This window comes from Podarcis vaucheri, assembly GCF_965113315.1.
Source record: "Podarcis vaucheri genome assembly, chromosome: Z".
Lineage (NCBI taxonomy): Eukaryota > Metazoa > Chordata > Lepidosauria > Squamata > Lacertidae > Podarcis > Podarcis vaucheri.
This window is the reverse complement of record NC_138758.1, coordinates 30139020-30163051: the sequence shown is the minus strand read 5'-3', so window position 1 is coordinate 30163051 and position 24032 is coordinate 30139020. Positions and strand designations below refer to the sequence as shown.

Here is a 24032-nt window from a genome sequence, read left to right as displayed (position 1 = left end):
TTTGATCATGGTGGTGGCAGTGATGGCTGTGCGGGGACCAGCCGGGCAGCTTGGTTGGTGCTGGTGGACCCTAGAAGTTCAGCGTGGCAGTGGCGCTCGCCATCTTGCCTCACTGGAAGTCCCCCAAAAGATCAGAGTTTTGCAGTGGACTGGGAAGTGTGGGATGACACTTACTTTGATGCAACACCCTAACCTCTCCACAAACGAATGGGAATGGGTACTCACTAAATAGCCAATATGGTCAAATCTCCCTGCAAACAAATCAGAATGACTGCTCAATAAACAGTCATCTGGAAATGCCTTTAGTCACTTGATGCGCTGAGGGGGCTGTTGCTTTATTCTTAATGATTGTTAGGTGGGTGTGATTTTTGACAGGACTTTGGGATGCAAAGTGGGGCAGGTAAACCTCTGTTTTTCTGCCATGGTCTGACCAAAATTGGGCCCCCCAGTATGCTATTAGCCACAGAAGCTAAGCTCCCACTGGTGCTTCAGGAGCATGTTTTGTTACTGTGTTGAACAATCAAACTGTCTTTGACTTAGGGCTTCCCAAACTCCTGAGCCTCAAATTCTTGAATGGATCCCAGGGGTCATGTGCCTCTTGGAACAGCAGACAGAGCTAAGGGCAGTTGGTGACTGCAGAATGAAGATTGTAAGCCTCTCCCAGCTGGTTTCCAGTGTGGGATACTCACCCATTTCCCCAGATGTTTAAGGAATCAATGCATTGTGCCTGTATTGCTCAGTGAGAGTGCATCGCTCCATGCAAGGCATTTTAGGGTGGAATTGCCATATTTTGTTTGCTTGCTTCTTACAGAGCATATGATGCCCTCAGCCAACTGTGGTCATCCTGTATTTTTCTGTGGTTCTTCTGTCTTTTCTCAAGGCACAGAAAGTTCAGCTTTCTTCAGAAGAGCGGAAGAGCAGTGCAGTCTCCACGGATGTAGAGTCCTCTGCTGTTAGCCTTCCCCCCCCTTAAAGGGCGGGATCTGGGCAGTAAGGTATTAATTTGGAAAGTTAGCCTATCATTGCCCACCATGAAGCTGTGATCAGAACTGACTCACTGAGTCTCATGAAGATGCTGTACTAGTGTCCCGCAGGTAGGCTGCTCTTATTTATTTAATTTATCATCCACCTTTTTTCTCCAAGTTCCTCAAGGGGGTGTAAATTATTCTTCCCCTTTCCTTAGTTAATCCCCACAACAACCCTGTGAGGTATGTTAGGCTGAGAGGCATTGACGGTCCCAAGGGGCTCCATGGCCAAGTGGGGATTAGAACCCTGGTCTTCTAGGTCCTAGTCCAGTACTCTAACAAACAACCAGAAGGTGGTACCTGACTAGGAAATTCTGGTGGGCTCAATTTCTGGGCAATTCTGTATTATCACACAGAGATTTGTGAGTTTTTAAGCCATGCACTTTCCAGCATGGTTTGGTGAGTCTTAAAATGAAAATAAGAACTATTTTGGACACTATTATTACCTTGGCGTGAAAGTAAAATTATTCTAGAAAGGAATTTCTGTTCAGAAGAGAAGAAATAATAACTTTGCTAAGGTTTAAGAACAACTGCTGCTGCTGCTTCAGCTATCTAGTTTTTCTGTTGTTGCTGGCACCAACTCCCCCTCCTGTTTTCTGTAATTCCAGTCAGTTAAGACTCATTCGTTCGTTCCCTGCAGATTGTGAAGCCGCATTATTGATGGCTTTCAGTTCTGAGTTGCATAGACACCTCTATCAACTGGCCTGTTTTCAAGCAGATTGAGCTTTGCAGCTGGAAATTAGCATATGTAAATGCATAAATGATAACAAAGCATTTGCACCTTTGCACCGGTGGGAAGTGGTGGGAAGCTGTTAAGATCCAGCTCTCCTGTGATTTCAGTGAAGCCAACTAACTGTAGAGGTGATTCAATCTAGCAAACTCACTCCATGATAAAATGAGAAACAGGATCAACTGGGGCAGAGGAGATGTGAGGATTTTGCTGGACATATCCTCCCAGCAGCCCTGGCCAACAAGGCCAGTGGTCAGAGTGACCGAGGGAGATGCATTCCAGCAACATCTGGAACGCCACAGGTCCAGACATCCTTATCTTGAAAGCCTCCACGGACTTGGCTCCTTATCTCTCCACTCATATCCTGAAGCATCCCTTCCTGTGATCTTTGTTCATCTAGTTCCACCCCCCGCCAAAAGTATGAAGAGCCCTGCTCTTGCCAAATATTTCTCTGCATTTGCTGTCCTGCTTCCTCTGCCTTCCAGAAGCCTGCTGCAAGACCAGCTCTCATCCTTCCCTCAAGTCTTTCCTCAAAACCCACTTTTTTTCTTTGAAGCCTTTGGGAAGATCATCTAGTTCAGGCTCCATATCCTGCTTGCTGTAGGGGAGTGGAAAGACCTTTCTTTATGGCAAGGATTGCATTCCCTTGTTGGTGGTGGTGGGGAATCTGTCAGAGACAGCATGTCAGCAGAGGCGGATTTTAGGAAGGTGAGACTCAGTCTCCTGCAATGGGCACCAGGCCAAGAGGGCACCAAAGAGGGTGCTGCAACAGGGACGAACAATAGAAGGCCGAGGGTGGGGCACAGAGTTTAGGTGTTGTATAGGGTGCAGCCGAAAGTCCATCACTGATGCCAGTGGAGGTACTCAGCCTTTACTGTCTCTGGCCATATCCATAGGTAAAGGTAAAGGGACCCCTGACCATTAGGTCCATTCGTGACCGACTCTGGGGTTGTGGCACTCATCTTGCTTTATTGGCTGAGGGAGCCGGCGTACAGCTTCAGGGTCATGTGGCCAGCATGACTAAGCCTCTTCTGGCGAACCAGAGCAATGCACGGAAACTCCATTTACCTTCCCGCCGGAGCAGTACCTATTTATCTACTTGCACTTTGACGTGCTTTTGAACTGCTAGGTTGGCAAGAGCAGGGACTGAGCAACGGGAGCTCACTCCGTCGTGGGGATTCGCACCGCCGACCTTCTGATCGGCTAGCCCTAGGCTCTTTGGTTTAACCCACAGCGCCACCCGCGTCCCACAGGCCACATCCATACCATATGTTTAAAGCACTGTCATATCACTTTAAATAGTCATGGCTCCCCCCAAAAGAATCCTGGGAGTAGTAGTTTGTTAAGGGTACCGATATTTATTAGGAGACCCTCATTACCCTTCCAGAGCTACAGTTCTCATAGTGATTTAAAAACCAATCCCTCTTCACAGGAAACTCTGGGAACTATTGCTCTGGGAGAGGAGGTTCCTGACAATTCTCAGCACCCATAACCAACTGCTGCTCCCAGGATTCTTGGGTATTTGGACGAGCCTGCCCTGCTGTAAGTAAGCTAAAGAACATATAGCTCATGATGGATGGGTCAGTCAGTAGAACATGAGACTCTTAACCTCAGGGTAATGGGTTCAAGCACCACGTTGGGCAAAAGATTCCTGCATTGCAGGGGGTTGGACTAGATGACCCCCGTGGTCCCTTCCAACTCTACAATCCCATGATTCTATGATATAGTTGTGACAATGGCATATTCTTCCCTTGATTACTCTTCCTGCCTCCACTTCCCTCTGGAGTTTCCTCTGTGTCTTATGTCTAGATTCTTAAAGCAACTTCCTTTTAGCAGTGCCTTGTTGCCTGAGAGGTCAGGCCAAAGTGCCTGACATCATTTGTAACATCAGTGACATTGATGACTGACAGGTGGGTAGACCTGTCTGCCCATCAAATTTGGCCTGCTAGGAAGATCTTGATAAGGAACTGACTCAGTGGAATCAGAAAGGTTCCCTGCCCTGATTGAGATGCAGCACCTTGTGGCAGGGAGCTGTCAAACCTCTTTATGTGCAACAGGTGGCGCTATGCAATCATGGGTTTTTTCAGGTAGAACTCTCCTGAACTCAGCTCGGCACCTCTCAGGTGGGTGCCATTGCCATTCTAAGAGAACAAGGGAGGCAATCATGGTACGTTCTGGCACCTCTTTTTCTAGAAAAATAGGAGTGTATATTATAAAATTCATGAAATGCTAACAACAGCAACAACAATCAATTAGTTTTTCAGAAATAAAATTTTTATTTGTAGGTATCGTAATAGCAACTGAAGGAGGATAAAGTGGAAATGCTGATTTAATATTCCTTTTCTTCCCACTCACAAATATGACAAACAAAATCAGTATGTAGTGAGCGTTTTCTTTTTCTTTCTTTTTTAAGTAAAAGTGGAATATGGAATAATGATTTAGTGTTTTAATGTAACTTTATGTTTAACTATGATCTTTCAACAACATTGTTAAACGAAGTGAATAAAAGTTAAGGTTTAAAATAGGTATGGAAACCAGTACCAAATCCATAATATCACTACATCAGCTTTATATATGTCAATCAATGGGGGGAAAGCTGAACACCAAAATGATGGGGGGGGGGAGTGGATGCCTCCTCACCTGCCTCCCCCCCCCCGCTAATTAGCAGCTATATGTAAGGGCTCCATCTAGTGGTAATTTTTATTGTTACAACTCCATTTTCAAACACAGCCCTATTTGCTGTCCAAATCAGAAAGTCCCTGTTGAGGTGACATCCCCACACATTCAGCCAAGCACCTTAACACATCATGTCTAGGCATGTTTTCTGGCTGTGGGCATACAACTATTCAGACTTTTGGCTGACCATATGGAAGTTAAGAGGAGGGATAGCAACCGTGACCTCATCTCCACCCTTCATGGGACATAGGGAAATGGCTGTGGTATTAGCAATGGTTTTTTGAACCAAAACCAAGCAACAGGCTACAAATTTAAGTTGGAGAATGGATGGGGAAGGAGGTTGTTTAGCCCTTCAGTCCATTTCAGTCCAAGGAGGTTGTTTCCCCCTTCAGTCCATTTTTCCTGCTCAAAATCACACACACACACACCCATTGCTTTTCTCCCACAGGGAAAAAGGTACTGGTAGGAAACACTAGAACGTATGGGTATCCAATGAAGCTGGACTTTGGAAGCTTCAGGGCAGATAAAAGGAAGGACTTCTTTTCACACAGTGCATAGGTAAACTATGGAATTCACTGCCGCAGGACGGCTTCAAAGAAAGAAGTGGACAAATTCATGGAGAATAAGGTAGTAACCATGATAACTATGCTGTGTTTCCATGGTCAGCGGCAGCAATGCTTCTGAATACAGTGGTACCTCGGGTTACATACGCCTCAGGTTACATACGCTTCAGGTTACAGACTCTGCTAACCCAAAAATATTACCTTGGGTTAAGAACTTTGCTTCAGGATGAGAACAGAATTCGTGCGCTGGCGGCGCAGCAGCAGGAGGAGGCCCCATTAGCTAAAGTGGTGGTTCAGTTTCAGGTTAAGAACAGACCTCCAGAACGAATTAAGTTCTTAACCTGAGGTATCACTGTAATACCATTTACTGGCAACCTCTGGAAGAGAGAATACAGTGGTACCTCTTGCTACAGACACTTCAGGTTACAGACTCCGCTAACCCAGAAGTAGTTCCTTGGCTTAAGAATGTTACCTCAGGATAAGAACAGAAATCGTGCAGTGGCAGCCCAGGGGCAGCAGGAGGCCCCATTAGCTAAAGTGGTACCTCAAGTTAAGAACAGTTTCAGGTTAAGAACGGACCTCCAGAACGAATTAAGTACCCGAGGTACCACTGTATGCTCTTAAGCTCTTGTGCTCTGGTCCTGCTTGCGAGTTTCCCACAGGCATCTGTTTGGCCACTGTGAGAGAACAGGATGCAGGACTAGATGGGTCACTGGCCTGACCCAGCAGGCTCTTTTATATTCTTACTAGTAATAATTCTAGTAAAGAAAAAATGCCATAGACTTGTTCTCTGTTTTAAAACTCTGTATGTGAGAGTGAGTAAGTGAGTAAGTGAGAGAAACAGGCAGAGAGAGAGAGAGAGAGAGAGAGGGAGAGAGAGAGAAAGGAGCATAGAAATCTGTTGCACATGGTGATAGTTCCAACACACAAGTTCTTGGACTTGAGTGGGTGACCTTTGAGAGGCATGTGCTGGCTGGGCGGCCACTGCTAAGATTAGGTTTCTCATCTGTCAGAGCAGGCCTGGCCTCTGCGAAGGAAAGGAGCGTTTGTGTGTGACTTGCTGTAGCGTCGGAGGCGCAATTCCAAAAATCACACATCCAGTTATGAGACACTTTGGCTTTCAGGCCTGCCATGTAATGCTATTTCATAATCCTCCCTGGCCTGACTTGAACCAATGATGAGAGCAGGGGGAGCTGAGATGGCTTTGGTGAACTGGGTTGTTGGTCACCACCAGGCCTTCTCAGCGGACACCACCTTCTTTGCTGCTGTGCTGCGTCTTCTTCACATGAGCAGAGGCTGCTGATGGAGTGGCATGCCCAGTAAATCTGGGTCTGCACCTGAGCAGTCTGTGAATTCAGCTCTGCACCAGAAATCCAGACTCCTTCAATGATTAGTATCTTGGCATTGCTCTGTTGTGTGATGAGTCCCAAGGCACTGTCAAGCTCAGGCTTAGATTGGTAGGCGTGAGGAATGGGGGAAAGAGGATGGAACAGAATGATATGGGGTTGTTGAGATCAGGGAACAGAGGTTGGAGGTGGTAGGTACTCCCATTTTCCAGAATTTGGCAGCTCTGGATGGGGAGGCAGGAATCACACCTCTCCCATCCCCTCCCAAGGAGAAAAAAATTCAGTGGCCTCCAGGGAAGGTATTGACTGGGAATGGAAGAACTAGAGTCAGAAGAAGGCACAGCCATGACCAGGTACCACTTCCACCACTGGAAACAGACCCACCCTGCCAGATGCAGTGTGCATGCACATACACATTCCTGCAAGTCACAAGAGTCTCACAAGTAAGCTCACCACACCTTTAAAAACTTGGCAAGTGGGTGGCAACCCATTGGGACAGCTCCATTGCTTCCATGCACCCTGATCTCGACTTCCTTAAGCTCAGGGTGCTGTATCTAGCTTGGTTAGTTTATCCTTTCTCATCATTCACTTTGTGTGGACACATCAGCAAGAGGTAGAATCTTAATGGCAGTCTGGTGGGATATGAAACGGGATCAGATTGACAAGGACCATTACTCAGATATTTCATCCACTTCAAAATCAGCTGTTTTGTTTCAGGTATATTTTGGGGGCAGTATGAGACAAAGGATAGAGAATTGGAATGGCTACCATTTTTTCCCTAAGAAAGCCATATTTTGAGGGGGGCGTTAATTAAAAAAGTGCTTTTTTACATTCAGAATGGTTGCCTCCATCCAAAACTGAATCTTCTGAGGGCTGGCATTGTATTAAACAGTGATCAAATATCTACAGGAGATATGCACATTTTCACAGAAGGGGTGGGTTCTTCCTTTCGGGTATCATTTTCTTTGAGTAGCAAAGTGTTAAAAACCCCTTCAAACAAAAGGCAGTGACTGAGCAGGCTTGTTGAAAACATATAGTCACAAGAGTTCCATGCAACCATTTTTCCAAACCTGAACCACTAAACACTGTGTAGGCTTGTTTTTTCTTTCTTTATCATAAGAATGTCTTGAAAAACAAAATAGAAACCAGAGATGCCTTATTTGAGCATCCTCTCTAATTTAACACAGGGATGATAAGAGAAAAATGGGAGGAAAGATGACATGGGCTAAACGGGGGTGTGGAAAATCTACATTTGTTTCAACTCCACTCATTTATGTCAGCTTCCCCCAACCTCCTGAACCTATGTTCTCCAAATTCCAATTCAGGACAGATAAAAGATAGTACAATGCATAGTTAAACTATGAAACTTGCTCCCACAGGAAGCAGTGATGGCCACCAACCTGGATAGCTTTAAAAGAAGATTTGACAAATTCATGGAGAATAAGGCTATCACTGACTACTAGTTATCATGGCTATGCTCAGTTGAAGGCATTAAATGTTTTGAAATCCAGTTGCTAGAAGCCACAGGAAAGCAGAGTGCTCGAATCCTGCTTCCGGCTTTCCCACAGACACATCTGGTTGGCCACAGGTCTGGACCATTGGTCTGATCCAGCAGGCTCTTCTTAAATGTTTTGAACTGTAGCTCAGCCCTTGTCAGTGCTGTCAATGGTCAGAAGGCTGATAGGAATTATTGTCCAAAGTATTTGGGGACTTCCCAGGTCAGGAGGAATAGTTTGCAGAGGTTCTGGGAGGTGGCTCTGAGCACAAAGTGTAAAGGGTGGCGTCATTTCAAGAAGACATTTGGTCAGGCGAGGGTGATGAAAATGGAGGAACAAAGATCACATGCAGCTGTAGGGTCAATTTGGGTCACATATTGGATCTACCTTTCCAAACCAACATGCAGAATGAAATGTAGCTATCTTTCAAGATTCTCATCTCTCCAAATTTTGCGATGCAGCTCTCCAGAGGAAAGAAAACATACAAACAGAAGCACACTGGAAGAGCCCTGGAGTTGGAGGAGACCAAAAGCCCATCTAGGTCAGCATCCTGTTCTCAAAGAGGCTGATCAGGTGCTCGTGGGTAGTCACTCAAAATACATGAAAATGCATCATTAAGAGAAATTGTAAATATATATTAGAAGAAAGTGCATTAAAAATGAGTACACTAGAAGGTGTGTGCACAAAAATGGTGATGAATTCTTTTTTTAAAAAAAAGGGGCTGGAGAAATGAGGAACAGAGAGAGACCAAAATGAATAGATTCATCTATCCTTATATGCAGGGATGTATGAATCGAGAGAAAAGCAGGGGCAAACCCATAAGGAGGTTTAAAGACCAGGACAGGGAGCTGAGTATGTCATAGCATCATAGAATTGTAGAGTTGTAAGGGACCCTGAGGATCACCTAGTCCAACTCTCTGCAATGCAAGAATATGCAGCTCTTCCATATGTCATGTTATAGCAATACCATTTTAAAAATGATTCCTGTGTGTGGAATAAAAATCAAGCCTTCCCATTGTGATTAAGGTAAAAGTCTGTTCAAGACTCTGTTTATTAAGACAAGGCAGTTGTGTTGGAAAAGACACCCCTGTAATCATTCATACTCTCTTCTCAGGTGTTTGATAAGGTGCAATACTTGCAGCAGGGGTGCCAATTTCAATAAAATAAAATATTGTGGGGGCCCAGGTAAGCCCCACTCCACATAACTGATCACATGAATTAGGGCACACACACCATTTGAATGGGGATGCCAATCAACTTTGTGGGGGCCCAGCCCCTCTAATCTTTTATTGTGGGGGGTTGCAGCCCCCATGGCCTCTAGGAGTTGGCTTCTATGGCTTGCATACAGAGCTTAACAGTTTTTATATGGATGACAAAGTTGTCACAACTTGGTTGATAACAGACCCCATGAAACTAGCTTTGCAGGAAAATGGAATAGCTGCTCAAAACCTCAAACGTTCCATACTACCTTCACCCTTTCCCCTACCTTCATGATGACCACCTCTCTCCCTCTCTTTCCACTCTTAAGAGAGATAGATGTCCTTCAGATAGAAACAGGTTCAGACCTTTTATAGTCCAAGGCCTTTGCAGACCCCAGGCCCATACATCCTGCTTCGATTTGTGAAAGATATCCCTTCATTTATTCTGTGTTTCTGATATAACCCTCAATGGAAAGCAGGAATAGGTTCCTGCTTCAATACACCTTCCCACACTTCATTCCTCATCCCCTCTGCTTTTGACTAAGAGAAACAAGGTGTGTGCAGCCTCAAGACTGCTTCGCACATGACAGACTCGACCAGAAGATGCACCTGTTACACCACGACCACTTTGTGTAATGTCAGCTCGTATAAAACATTTCAGCATCCTGCACATTCTTCACAAATACACAATGTGACAGAAATCAGGTCCTCCCTTAAAGAGGGCACATATTGCGGTGAGACCTGGAAACCGACACCCTGTGTTGTGGGTGGGTAGAATTGGTCAGCCACAAAACCCGATTGGTAGGTCCCTCGTAGCTGGGTGCAATCTAGCCAATGGGACGCAGTCCAGACGGTTTGAGGGACCTATTTTGCCCATGCACGTGACCCAGAGCTTCCTCTTTCGGTGCGTGCATTCAGAACACCTGCCTACCTCTCCCTACTTTTAGGGCTTTGCGCTTGACCTTGCTATGCCGTTGCGTGTTGTTGGGACAGGGGCACAGCAGGAATTTCCCCCACTTGGCTAATTGGCTGTTGCCATTTGGGTTTTGCCTGCTGCGTAGCAAATCGTCACAACTTGTTAGGTTGCGGATAGGCTCTGGTTCTGGTGATAGGAATGGGAGAATGCTCTCGTCATCCCTATGTGAAGGGTATTCCGTTAAAGGAATCCAGGGACTCGATGGTTTGGTCAACCCCCGAGAGGGGGTTGTGCCTGGGACACTTGGGTGGCGGAGATAGTCTGTTCCCAGCTTTCCGCTTATCCAGGTGTTCACCCTTGGCTAACCTATGCTGGAATCCTGGGTCAGCGCTACCTGCATGGCAGGGAGCTAGTCGAACCAGAGTCTATGCAACCAATCACTTTCTGTAATCAATAAAGTTGTGGCCTAAATTCTGCCAAAAACCAAAACCAAAATTTTTGAGTCAAGTGTGAATTTATTTAGGGGGGAGGTTTCTGGGTCTGAACACGCAAATACCTCTGTGTGGGCCAAGGGCACTTTTTAGTGCAAAACACCACTGCATCCCAGTTCTCTGATGCGTATCCCCTGAAGGCAGAGTGGGAAAGTGCATCCTTTGCATCCAGAAGGCTAAAAGTTCAATCAACCAGCATACTGAGGCAGTCGTGGGAGTAGCAGTTCAATGGCAAATTGAAAATTTCTCTCCATGATACTCTCAGCCAAGCCCTCTCACAGCCACACCCTCTTCCAAGATTATACAACCTTCTACTATCATATAACAATATTATAATTATACAATAATAATAATTAGGAATGCATTGCGCTTGTTAGAGGCCCGCCACCAGGCCTGCCTGCCACTGGCAAATTTGCAGGCATGCTTGGATCTATGCAGTGCTTTCTTTCTTAAAAAAATGTTTAGGGGTACTCTTGTTTTGACTCAAGAAAAACCACAATTTTATAGTTCAAATCGGGGAAAATAAATACAGTAAATGGACCAAAATACAAAGATTCACAAAATGTTACAAAATGTTTAGTGGTATGTGTACCCCTGCGTCCCCCCAGAAAAAGCACTGGATTTATGTCTCCAGTCAGCAAGGCAAGCATGTACGCATCCCCACTGGCCAGGCAGTTCCTGCACCTGGAAAACCACGCTTGGGAGGTGGCAGTGCCGGCCTGCAATGCCAGACCCTCCAAGTGTCCCTATTTTCCAGAGACGTCCCTGATTTAGAAAAGTCGTTCCAGTTTCTGATTTGATCCTGGAATGTCCCACTTTTCCTTAGGATGTTGCTATTTTCATTGGAGAAATGTTGGAGGGTATGGAGTTATCTGACCCCTGAGCCGTCTGAAGGCAATCTTGTATAGGGAAGACTTTTAAAACGTTTTATTATATTTTTATATATGTTGGAAGCTGCCCAGAGTGGGTGGGGCAACCCAGTAAGATGTGTGGTGTATAAACAGTAAATTTATCATTATAGAATGGGACATCCCTATTTTCATCAGAGAAATGTTGGAGGGTATGCAATGCAGCTGCACCAGGATGGTAAGTGAACTTATCACATTTTTGCATTCTGGCACAACAAAGGTAGGGCCAAAACAAACAAACAAACAAACAAACAAACAAACAAACACGGAGAATGAAATGTTTCAGATTTTCAGCAGGAAGTTATGGGACAGTCGCTGATTGGAAGCAAAGCAGTGTGACTTCCCTGAAATCTTTGCAGGCGCAAACAGTATTGACAGCAGGATGACACATAACCACCATGATAGCATCATGAAAACAATTATGAATACCCAGTAAAATGGATGTGTGGAAGGTCCCCTAGTTACTGCATTCCAGGCATTTGGTCTTAGGTGTAAAGTATTCACCCCACCCCAGTTTCTAACGCTTTGTGCTGTCTCCCTGTGTAGAATGGCGTCCTGCCCCCTGCTCCCAAGATGAGTATGCTTTGCTTTGGCTGGTTGGTGAGAAGCTATCTGTGGAAAGCTACGGAGTGTAGCCAGTGGTCTATATTTGTCCTGAATCAATATTGCTGTGCAAGTAGGAATCCAGGATCAACAGGAATTCATGGAAAGTTTTGCTCTATCCCTTGCAGCTTACAGCTTGGTGCTCTCCAGAAAACACTTTTGTCTTTCTAATCTGCGGGTCCAGAATAAAGCAAAGTGGTGAAAAAGAAAAGACAAGAAAAAGAGGGAAAGTCTGAAATCATATGAGTATTTTTGGGAATGGAATTATTTCCTTGGCCCTAATGGTAATCTTTATTGAAAGTTTTCCCATTTCTAGTCAAACCTAGGTGAAAGCCAGGACACAGCTGCTACCAAATGGCTCCAAAAATGTTGTGGATGATTTTCGAGCACAAAACTCTAAAGGTAGCAAGCAGCCTGGAGGCACAGATTACACTGAAGAGCAGAGACCAGCCAATTTTTTTTGCGCTCTCTTACACAAAGACTGCCACCCATCCATAAATGTTGATAATTGGGAAGCCTTGTCCATAAACACTTGCTATGTTAAGAGGAGACTGTTCACATTTCCTCATATCCCAAGCAACAAGACAACATTTCATGAATTTGAGATGATGCATTTGGGACGTGGGTAGCGCTGTGGGTTAAACCACAGAGCCTAGGACTTGCCAATCAGAAGGTTGGTGATTCGAATCCCCGTAACGGGGTGAGCTCCCATTGCTCGGTCCCTGCTCCTGCCAACCTAGCAGTTTGAAAGCACGTCAAAGTGCAAGTAGATAAATAGGTACCACTCCGGAGGGAAGGTAAACGACGTTTCCGTGTGCTGTTCTGGTTCTCCAGAAGCGGCTTAGTCATGCTGGCCACATGACTCGGAAGCTGTACGCCGGCTCCCTCGGCCAATAAAGCAAGATGAGCGCTGCAAGCCCAGAGTCGGCCACAACTGGACCTAATGGTCAGGGGTCCCTTTACTTTTCATTTGCCACTTTAGGATTGTGAACATAGTGGCCCGTTTTCCATAACAGATCCCCAATGCCTTAACCCAAGAAGAATATGTGAAAGCACCAAACTGGAGGATGGGGCAAACTCACTGAGGTTAAGGATATCAATGACTACTAGCTCTGCCTCCACTGTCTGAGGTGGTAATGCTTTTGAATAGCAGTTCCTAAAAACCACAGGAAGGGAGAAGACTCTTGCGCTCAGGTCCTACTTCAGGGTTTTCCAGACCTAGTTGGGCTGTTGGCCTGATCCAGCCATGCTCTTCCATCCCCCAATTCTAACCAGTATATCAGAGACAATGAATTCAACAGAAGGACTCTTGTTGTAGGGCATTATAATAACTCAGTCGGTAGAGCATGAGACTCTTGATTTCAGGATTATGGGTTTGAGGCCCACGTTGGGCAAAAGATTCCTGCATTGCAGGGGGTTGGACTAGATGACCCTCGTGGTTCCTCCCAACTCTACAGTTCAATGATTCAATGAAATACAGTTCTTGTTTAAACTTGAAACATCATTTCTGACAGAAAATGTGCCTGTAATAGTGAAAGTTTCAAGCTTTATTCCTCATTGCATTTTTGTTAACAAAAATACTCTCCCCCCCCCACTCTATTGTGCCTCATCATTAATCTACACTTAGTCCAGGGAATAAGTTGTCATAGGAACCCAGGTGCCACGAGTCCTTGCTGCGGATCTGACGTATAAAGAATCCTTGAATTCTCAGGTGTCGCAGGCAGGAAAAGAGCAAGGTTAAAAAACACCAGATTGCATCTTGTTGCTCAGCACCCAATTTAGAATCAACTGTAGAGTTGGAAGGCACCTCAAGGGCCATCTATTCCAACCTGCCCCCCCCCCGCAATGCAGGAGGAGTCACCACTAAAATTACTGATTCTATCACAGAAGGAAAGGCTGGTTCCCACTGAAATAAAAAGCACAAGCCCATTGACTGCATGCTTTCTCCCATAAAACCTTCAACTGGCAACCAACTCTTTGGATGGGGCTCTCCTCCAGGTTTCTTTTCTTGGTAAAGTTCTTTTATCTCGTTTTATAATGTAAATGAAACCGAGAGAACCATTATAATAACAGATGAAAATTAAAAAGATGAAAAACAAAACTATAAAACAGGCACTTGCAATGAGTACTGTTGCACCTGCGTTAAAACCACTCCATGTTTCATTAAAAATGAAACAAGTTTTAATTTTGACTGACTGCTGTTGCTTTCCTCTTGCTGCATATTTTAGTACAGTGGTACCTCAGGTTAAGAACTTAATTTGTTTTGGAGGTCTGTTCTTAACCTGAAAATGTTCTTAACCTGAAGCACCACTTTAGCTAATGGGGCCTCCCGTTGCTGCTGTGCTGCTGCTGCACAATTTCTGTTCTCATCCTGAAGCAAAGTTCTTAACCCGAGGTAATATTTCTGGGTTAGCGGAGTCTGTAACCTGAAGTGTATGTAACCTGAAGTGTATGTAGCCCGAGGTACTATTATTGATTGGATTTTATTGTTTGTTTTTTAAAAAATTAAATCTGGAAAGCTACTTTGTGAACACATTGTGTGGAAGGGCTGAGAAAAATTAATGGCTATCTATCATCTATCTATTTTTTCATCAGAAAAGATGACAAAATGAGGCAGCATTTAAGTCATTAAGGTGAAAAGGGGGCTGCGGAAAGACATTATTGTTTAATATTAAAGACTGGTGGAAATTATTGGAGATAAAATTGATACATTTGATTAGAGAAAAACTATTGTTGAAATAGAGGGACCGGGTGGTGCTGTGGGTTAAACCACAGAGCCTAGGACTTGCCGATCAGAAGGTTGGAGGTTCGAATCCCCGCGACGGGGTGAGCTCCCGTTGCTCAGTCCCTGCTCCTGCCCACCTAGCAGTTCGAAAGCACGTCAAAGTGCAAGTAGATAAATAGGTACCGCTCCAGTGGGAAGGTAAACGGCGTTTCCGTGCGCTGCTCTGGTTCGCCAGAAGCGGCTTAGTCATGCTGGCCACATGACCCAGAAGCTGTACACCAGCTCCCTCGGCCAGTAAAGCGAGATGAGTGCCGCAACCCCAGAGTCGGTCACGTCTCTGTAAAGGGTGCCTTTACCTTTTTATTGTTGAAATATATTAACAACAATATTTAAAGGTAAAGGTACCCCTGCCCGTACGGGCCAGTCTTGCCAGACTTTAGGGTTGTGCACTCATCTCACTCTATAGGCCGGGAGCCAGCGCTGTCCGCAGACACTTCCGGGTCACGTGGCCAGCGTGACAAGCTGCATCTGGCGAGCCAGCGCAGCACACGGAACGCCGTTTACCTTCCCGCTGGTAAGCGGTCCCTATTTCTCTACTTGCACCCAGGGGTGCTTTTGAACTGCTAGGTTGGCAGGCGCTGGGACCGAACGGGATTCGAACTGCCGACCGTGCGATCGGCAAGTCCTAAATGCTGAGGTTTTACCCACAGCGCCACCTGCATCCCTGATAACAATAACTAGAGAACCCCTTTTGAATTGTTTGTGTTAAAAGGAAAATGAATTAATCTGACTCACTTTTTCAGATGCACTTGATCAGAGAAAAACTAGTGTTGAATTTTAATAATAAGAATAAGAGAACTTTTGAATTATTTGTGTAAAAAGGAAACTGAATTAATCTGAGTCATTTAGGTTGGATGATTGGGAAAATATTGCCTAACAGAAAGTAGATCAGTTGGTTATCATTCTAGACTAGAGTGAAGATTTTGAATAATTTCTTTTCTGTAACAGCCAGACGAAAAATCAGAAGTCCTTTCTATTTTCCCTCATTTTCTCACTTTTCTATCTTTTAGTTTCCCTTTGCTGTTTCTCTTTATGTTTTCGTTTCTATTTCGATTAGTTATTTTTAAATTTTATTGTATTATGAAAAAGTAATAAGAAAATCTGATTCTGTAAAAAAGAAATTAATAAAGGGGTTGGATTTAGGTTGTTTCTGGAGTGTGATAGGAAAGATGCCAGGCCAGTGGAAAAAATACAGGCTAAGCTCCCTTTCCAGGCCAGGGCCTCACCTGGGATAGAAGTCACTAAGCGTGACAAAAGGTGTTCATGGCCCATTACAGTGAAATTATTGAGTCCATGACAACGAAGTTGCTATGGTCACGTGGAGCAATGACTTGCGTTACAGGAAAATTGCCACCTTTTAAAACTAGGCTTGGAACAGTGGGGAGAAGGGAGACTAGCAGAAATAAAGGGAAGAATTGCTTGGCAAGGGAGTTTCTGGGAAGGAGAAGCAGGAGGTGGGGAGAACTCCATGCAGGGGGCTGAAGGTCAGGGCCATGAGGGCTGACTGGACACAGAGATGTTGCTTGGAAATAATAATAATAATAATAATAAAAATTATTATTTATACCCCGCCCATCTGGCTGGGTTTCCCCAGACACTCTTCCAACAGAATATTAAAATACAATAGTCTACTAAACATTAAAAGCTTCCCTAAACAGGGCTGCCTTCAGATGTCTTCTAAAAGTCTGGTAGTTGTTTTTCTCTTTGATATCTGGTAGGAGGGTGTTCCACAGGGCTGGCGCCACTACCAAGAAGGCCCTCTGCCTGGTTCCCCGTAACTTGGCTTCTCGCAGTGAGGGAGCCGCCAGAAGGCCCTTGGCACTGGACCTCAGTGTCCGGGCAGAACAATGGGGGTGGAAACACTCCTTCGGGTATACTAGACCGAGGCCATTTAGGGCTTTAAAGGTCAGCACCAACACTTTGAATTGTGCTCGGAAACGTACTGGGAGCCAGTATAGGTCTTTCAAGACCGGTGTTATGTGGTCTTGGTGGCCGCTCCAAGTTACCAGTCTAGCTGCCGCATTCTGGATTAGTTGTAGTTTCCGGGTCACCTTCAAAGGTAGCCCCACATAGAGCGCATTGCAGTAGTCCAAGCGAGAGATAACTAGAGCATGCACCACTCTGGCGAGACAGTCCATGGGCAGGTAGGGTCTCAGCCTGTGTACCAGATGGAGCTGATAAACAGCTGCCCTGGACACAGAATTGACCTGCGCCTCCATGGACAGCTGTGAGTCCAGAATGAATGCCAGGCTGCGAACCTGGTCCTTCAGGGGCACAGTTACCCCATTCATTATTTTTTTTAAAATAATATTTATTACTTTTCCAACAATTTAAACACAACAAAAAAGGAAAAGGAAAAAAAGACAATACAATACAATACAATACAATACAATACAATACAATACAAAGACACTACATAACACTAACACATTAAACTAACAAAACAAAACAAAAACCGTTTAAAACACATCAAACAATTTCAATATCTTATCTTTCATTCACTTATTTCAACGACCTCCTCACACCTCCCTTTTCGTATTCCACTTCTGTTAATTGTTTCAGCAATTCCTTTCCAATCTTCCTCTGTTTTCTATCCTATAGTTATCTTGACACATTCTAACCTTATTTTTTCCTTTAATACTCTATTAATCTATTTACACAGTTACCCCATTCAGTACCAGGGAGTCCTCCACACCTGCCTACATCCTGTCCCCCCAAAACAGTACTTCTGTCTTGTCAGGATTCAACCTCAATCTGTTAGCCACCATCCATCCTCCAACCGCCTCCAGACACTAACACAGGACCTTCACCGCCTTCACTGGTTCTGATTTGAAAGAGATGTAGAGCTGGGTATCATCTGCATACTGATGAACACCCAGCCCAAACCCCCTGATGATCTCTCCCAGTGGCTGCATGTAGATGTTGAAAAGCATGGGGGAGAGGACAGAACCCTGAGGCACACCACAGGTGAGAGCCCAGGGGTCTGAACAATCATCCTCCACACCACTTTCTGAACACTTTCTGGAATCTACCCTCTTCCCAAATCTGAGTGACTAGCTGCAAAAAACTTTGCAAAATCATTGCAGGAGATCATGCGGCCCGTACGTGGCCCCAATGTAGCAGGTGGTTCTGCTAAACTGCGAACCACCTGAAAGTGTCTCCTGCTGCTGTTTTCTGCAGGTGCAATAGAGGCAGTGAAGAAAGTCTTCTCCGCCATCGCTACCGCCACTTGGTAGGCTTGACATTGAGCTCTAACTTGTGTCTGGTCAGCTTCAGAATGCTTTATCCGCCACCGGCGTTCTAGCCGTCACAGGGATTGTTTCATTGCCCTCAGATCCGTGGAAAACCATGGGGCTGTCCAGGCTCCATGCAATCGGAGAGGGTGCTTTGGAGCCAAACAGTCAATAGCCCTGGTTAACTCCACATTCCAGCGGGCCACCAGGGAATCAGCTGAAAGGCCATCAACATGGAATAAAGCATCTCCTACCATTTCCAACCATCTCTGGAAACCATTTGGATCCATTAAGTGGCGGGGGCAAACCATCCAAATTGGTCCCACCTCCCTGCAGAGGGGAAGGGTCGCAGAGAAGTCCAGTTGCACCAGGAAGTGATCAAACCATGGCACTTCTTTAGTTTCGCTTTTTCTTAGTCTCAGATCACCAACATCCATAGAGGTGAACACCAGGTCCAAGCCATGTCTGTGGTTATGAGTTGGGCCAGACTTATTCAAGGACAGCCCCATGGAGGCCATGCTTTCCAAGAAGTCCTGAGCAGCCCCTTGTAAGGTCGTGTCAGCATGGATGTTAAAATCCCCTAGGACAACCAAACTAGGATGTTCTCCAGGAGAACATCCGCCACGACCTGAATCAGCTTGGGCAGGGAATCCTTGGTGCTGTAGGGAGGTCGGTACACCAAAAGGAATCCTGTACTGCCCCTATTGCCCAACTTCCAGAATATGCACTCAGAGAACTGGGTCTTCCCAATAGGATGCCTGGTGCAAACTAATGACTTCCTAAAAATCACAGCAAACCCCCCTCCCCACCCACATGACCTGGGTTGCTGTGCGTAAGAGTAACCTGGTGGACAAGCAGCGGCAAGGACAGGCCGATCTGCTTCATTCAACCAAGTCTTTGTCACACATGCCAGGTCATGGATCAAGTCACGGATGGCAGTGGTCTTATAAATCATTGACCTGGCATCGCACAGCAGCACCTTCAGGTCATGTGGGTATCCCTTGCTGATTCCAGTATCCGTCCATCAGGACCTGACCCGGAGGCAGCGGTACTCCTCAAACAACGACTATACCTGCCTCCTCAGTAATGACATGGGTTGGTCTTAGTGTAACTCCTCCTCCTACCCGTGATCACTGAGATTGGTTGTCCCAGTGCATCCCCCTCTGTGGAACCTGCCCCAGCCATTTTGTTGGCTGGAACCCACTCCCAGGCAGCCCTGACCCCTCCCCTTAAGAACAAAATAAAACCTATATAAAAACAAAAAAAAAACCCCAAAACACAATAAAACCATACAAACCAAAAACAGTAAAAATTACAAACATACCAAAATTAAACAAATTCCCAAACCCAACTAAACATCCATTCCACTCCCCACACCCAAAATTTTTTTAAAGGGAAAAAAGAAATTTAAAAAACATTTTAAAAATAACTCTGCACTGTTCTGAGTGGTGAGTGGCAGGTACGGGGCCCTCAGGCACTCACGCAGGGGAGTTCTCCTGGGCAGCAGCAGCGGTGGCAACCGTCCTTATGAGGCTTGTCAAGCCCCGCCCTGGGCCAGGTGGTGAGTGGCAGGAATGGGGCCCTTAGGCACTCACGAAGGGGTGTCCTCCGCAGCAGCAGCAGCGGCAGCAACTTCTGAATGCAATGCTGAGCTGCTGTGAAGGACAAGCCCCTCTTCAGAGTGAGTGTTGTCAACTCTGCACTCCCCCCATAATCCAGGTAGCGATTATGTGTTAACAAACCATTTTCTCAAAGACACAAAAGTCTTGATTTCCAGCAGAAATACGGCCTTGGGTAAGCACCTGGGATGCCAACCTGAAGAAAATATTGTGGGGGCCCAGGAAAGCCCCTCTCCGCCTAATAAATCACATGCTGCAGTGCACACACACCATTTGAATGGTAATGCCCATCAACCCTGGGGGAGGCCCGGTCCCCTCAAATATTTTATTAATAAAATAAACTCCCTAGGAGTTGGCTCCTGTGCCTGGAACCCTTTGGAATCTTCCTACTGCTTGCTAGAGACTGAGGTAGCAGGTGTGACCCTTGTAACGATGTTAATACGCATATGCCAGTATGTCTAATGGGGATGTGTCCCAAGTGTTTTAAGTAGCCCTCAATGCCCTTGGCAGTGCCTCTACATCAGCACCAGAAAAGGAAAGTGTGATGGACAGACCATTGGGTCATCCTCCTGGAGACCCTTAACACATCATGGCAGGGAGGAGAAATGGCCAATGAGGAAAAAGTGATGATGGTAAAAGGAGAATTTGGCATTTTAAGTGGCAGATAAGGCCTGGCCAGGGAAGTAGCTAATGGTGCTTAGGAGACTGTCAGGCAGGATATACTGATTTAATTTCCTTAGGTGGAGGAAAAGGACCTAGAAAGGGGCTAGAGGTATTTCACAGGCAGAGTGGGCAGCCATACAAGGAAGAAACAGGTTCAATAGAAGGAGTTCTATTGCGGGGAATTATAGGTAAAGTTCACGTTTAAACTTGAAGCAGCATAACTGACTAAATAAACTGAATGTTGTTGGCATATGTCTGTCTTGGGAGACAATGGAGGAGTGTACCTTTGGGGTGAAGTCAAAACATTAGAGACTTTCAGCACCTACTGTGACTGTAGAGACCGATATCTGCAGCTGGGACAGATGAAGGCATCCAGTTGTGCTGCTGCAGATGCACCATGGCCTTTTTTCACTCTCTGCTCCTCCCAGCGGTCATTCCTCCTCCAGTCAATGCTGTGGATACAGGACCTGACTGCCTGTCTCTAGGCACTGTTCCCAGCCTTCATCTTTGTAATACAGAGTTGGTCTGCCTATGGGCCTGGTGCCTGAAGCCAGCTCCCTGGAGAGCAGGGGTAGGCAACCTAAGGCCCAGGGGCCAGATGCAGCCCAACCGTCTTCTAAATCCAGCCCACGGATGGTCTGGGAATCAGCGCGTTTTTACATGAGTAGAATGTGTGCTTTTATTTAAAATGCATCTCTGGGTTATTCGTTCCTTTTCTCCCCAAAATATAGTCCGGCCCACCAAGTGGTCTGAGGGACGGTGGACCGGCCCACGGCTGCAAAGGTTGCTGACCCCTGCTGTAGAGCATATCCTTAGGGATCCTGCCATCTTCCATTCTGTGGACATGACCATAGACATTGCTGAGGCAGGAATGTGAACATGCTGGCAATGTGGGCTTGGGAGGGCGCATCTTTGCTTGAGACTCTGTCGTGCCATGTGATGCCCAAAATCTTCCTGATGCAGTGCATGTAGAAGGCATTGAAGTATTGTGCCTTTAACATTGAAACCTCCAAGCTTTATCCTCCATTGCTTTAAAAACACGTTAGCCTTTCCACTAACCTTCAGCTTTAATCTATCCCTAGTACAGGGAATAAGTTGTCATAGGAACCCCTAAGTCAAATGTCCTTGCTGCAGAGCTACATTATACTCTATGACACATGAAAAATCCTTGGCGTCTCAGGTATCATAGGCAGGAAGTCACCAAGGTTAAAAAACACCTTTCTCGATCACATCCCGATCCCCCCTTCACTAAGTGAGTTTGTCACTGTGGAAGCAGTATACATGGGTCTGGGATCTGCAAGGACCTGGGCCTGTAAAAGGCTTGAGCCTGTTCAGAACTATGTCTCCCTGGAACAAAAGTTAGCATGTTGGAGGCTTTTGACCACCAATACTGTACTGCTTTTCCTGTGCTCCCCCCCCCTGCAAATCTACTTGTTGTGGTTTCATACTAACCAGGTTTTGACAACTTTGTCATCCCTATAAACACTGTTAAGCTCCATATGTTGGTAGAATATCTTATTGATTAGTTCCCAAAAAAGACATGGAGTTCTTTTCAAACGCAATTGGCTTGTCTTCATAAACAGAGTCTTGAAGGACTGACATTTGCCCTAATCGCAGCATGAAGGCTTGGTTTTCTTTTGTAGCCACAGAAAGAATGCCTGGTTTCCCACCAAAATGAAAAGCACAAGCCTTTGCTGTGCCCTGAACTCCCATTAACTGCATGCCTTCTGCCACAGGCCTTCCAAGAGGCAACCAGCTGTTTGGATGCAGCCTTCTTCCTCCAGGTTTCATTAAAGACAAACCCACTTTTAATTTAAACTGTCTGCTGTTGGTATTTTCTTCCTGTTTGCATATTTTGGCACTTTTAATAGTTTTAAAATGCCTCATTTTATCTTATTTGTGTATATAGTGCTATTCATCAAAAAAGATGACAAAATCGGGCAACATGGAAGTAAATAAGGTGAAAAGGGGGTTGCAGGACTTTTTCCTAGCATGAGGAGTGGCGCTGCCTTTCCAGGGGGTGCAGCTCCCATGGGGGCTATGCCCAGAAGCCAAAGGCACAAATAGCTTTTCTTGGATTTTCAGTTGTATAGAGAACAAATAAGAAATATACAGTAAAGTCCACATAAAGCACTGCTCTTCCCCCGGAGCAAAACAGGAGAGCAGGAACATTAGCACCATATATAAGAGAACCACACATCAAAGAGAGGCAAAAATAAGTACAAGGTACAGGAATAAAAGCTGGACCTTGACAGAAGACAGGGAGAAAATCATGCAGATCAAATTACCAGTTTTCAACAAATGTTCCTGTCTGCAAATGCATTAGACATGGGCTGCCTCTGAAGACAGTTTGGAAACTTCATCTGGTGCAGAATTCAGTGGCCAGGTTGCCTATTAATGTAAGACAGTTTGAGCATATAACTCAAATCCTGATCTGACTTCATTGGCTGCCAATTAATTTCCGGGCCTAGTTCAAAGTGCTGGTTTTGACCTATAAAGCCCCACATGGCTCAGGACTGCAATACCTCAAGGACTGCCTTTCCCCATACAGTATGTACTTACCTGGACCCCGCAATCATCCTTCTTCGTGTGCCTCCTCCACAAGAGGTCTGAAGGGTGGCAACATGAGAACGGGCCTTTCCTGCAGCAGCTGTCCATTTGTGGAGTGCTCTCCCCAAGGCTGCTTGCCTGGTGTCTTCATTACATATATTTGGGTGTCAGGCAAACACTTTCCTCTGTAACTAGGCCTTTGGTCTTTAACTATCTATGACCTTTTAGAAGTGGGTGTTTTTGATGTATTTCTTTTTCTTTTAATGTATCTATGGTGGGGGATTGTCCGTCTGTCTCTTTGGCTTTACGTCACTTTGGTTTTCCCTGGGAAAAAGAAAGCAATTAACAAATTCAATTAATCATCATCATCCCCATCTCCCACCATAACATACTAAAATATTATGACTGCTATTTGCCCTGCAGCAAACCTAGGATATGGGTAATCTTTTCTAAAATTGCAGTGTTCCAATTGTTCTTACAACATGCTTGCATAGCTGTCAAGTGTCCCTTATTTGAAGGGACAGTCCCTTATTCCAGCGCCATGTCCCACTGCTGTCCCTTATTGATGGATGTCCCTTAAATGTCCCTTAAATGATGTCCCTTAAATTTCAAAGGCAGCAGCTCCTCTCCCTCCCTCCCTGCCGGCCAGGGAGGAGGGAGGCTCCAACTGTATTGCTTGGCTGTGTTGCTCACCCAATAAGAAGTCTAAGAACGACTGGGGGGGTGGAGCTTGCATGCCTTGTGTGTGGCTAGTTAATGCAAGCTGAGGAGGTTTTTGAATGCTGGACGCCATTTTGTTGCACGTGCTGCTGCAAACTTTGCAGTGCAAAGCCAGGCCGGGGAGCCATCTTAAGTTGAGGCTGCATAGGCTTTGTGGTGCATGTGATTCAGATTCTATTCAGTTGAACCTCTGGTTACAAAGTTGGTTGGACAGTGTTCTCGAAGCTACCAGCATGATTTTGACCAGACTGCCGGAGGACAGGAAGACTGGAGTGCCTGGAACAGGTGAGGCTGCAGGTCCCTTGTTTTGGCTGCTGGTCCCTTATTTTCAAATCTGTAAGTTGACAGCTATGCATGCTTGCAAGGAATAGATTGTATTAAAGTTTGCAATGCTATACTACTGTTCGCATAGAAGCAATCAGTAAAGAATATCAAAAGTTCCTTAGAATGTAAATCCTTGTTTGAGCCATTAAACAGGGATAATATGAACAATTCTGGGGAGTGAGCAA

The 24032-nt window shown here is 45.5% G+C and overlaps 1 protein-coding gene across 1 annotated transcript in view; it reads left to right on the top strand.

The window, feature by feature from the left end:
* The first annotated feature begins 995 nt into the window (after positions 1-995).
* Positions 996-24032, top strand: part of LOC309523963 (uncharacterized protein) — a 41084-nt gene continuing 18047 nt past the window's right edge. The window contains exon 1 of the mRNA XM_082208274.1: positions 996-1094. The gene's annotated coding sequence lies outside the window, so the exon portion shown is untranslated. The remainder of the gene's footprint in view (positions 1095-24032) is intronic.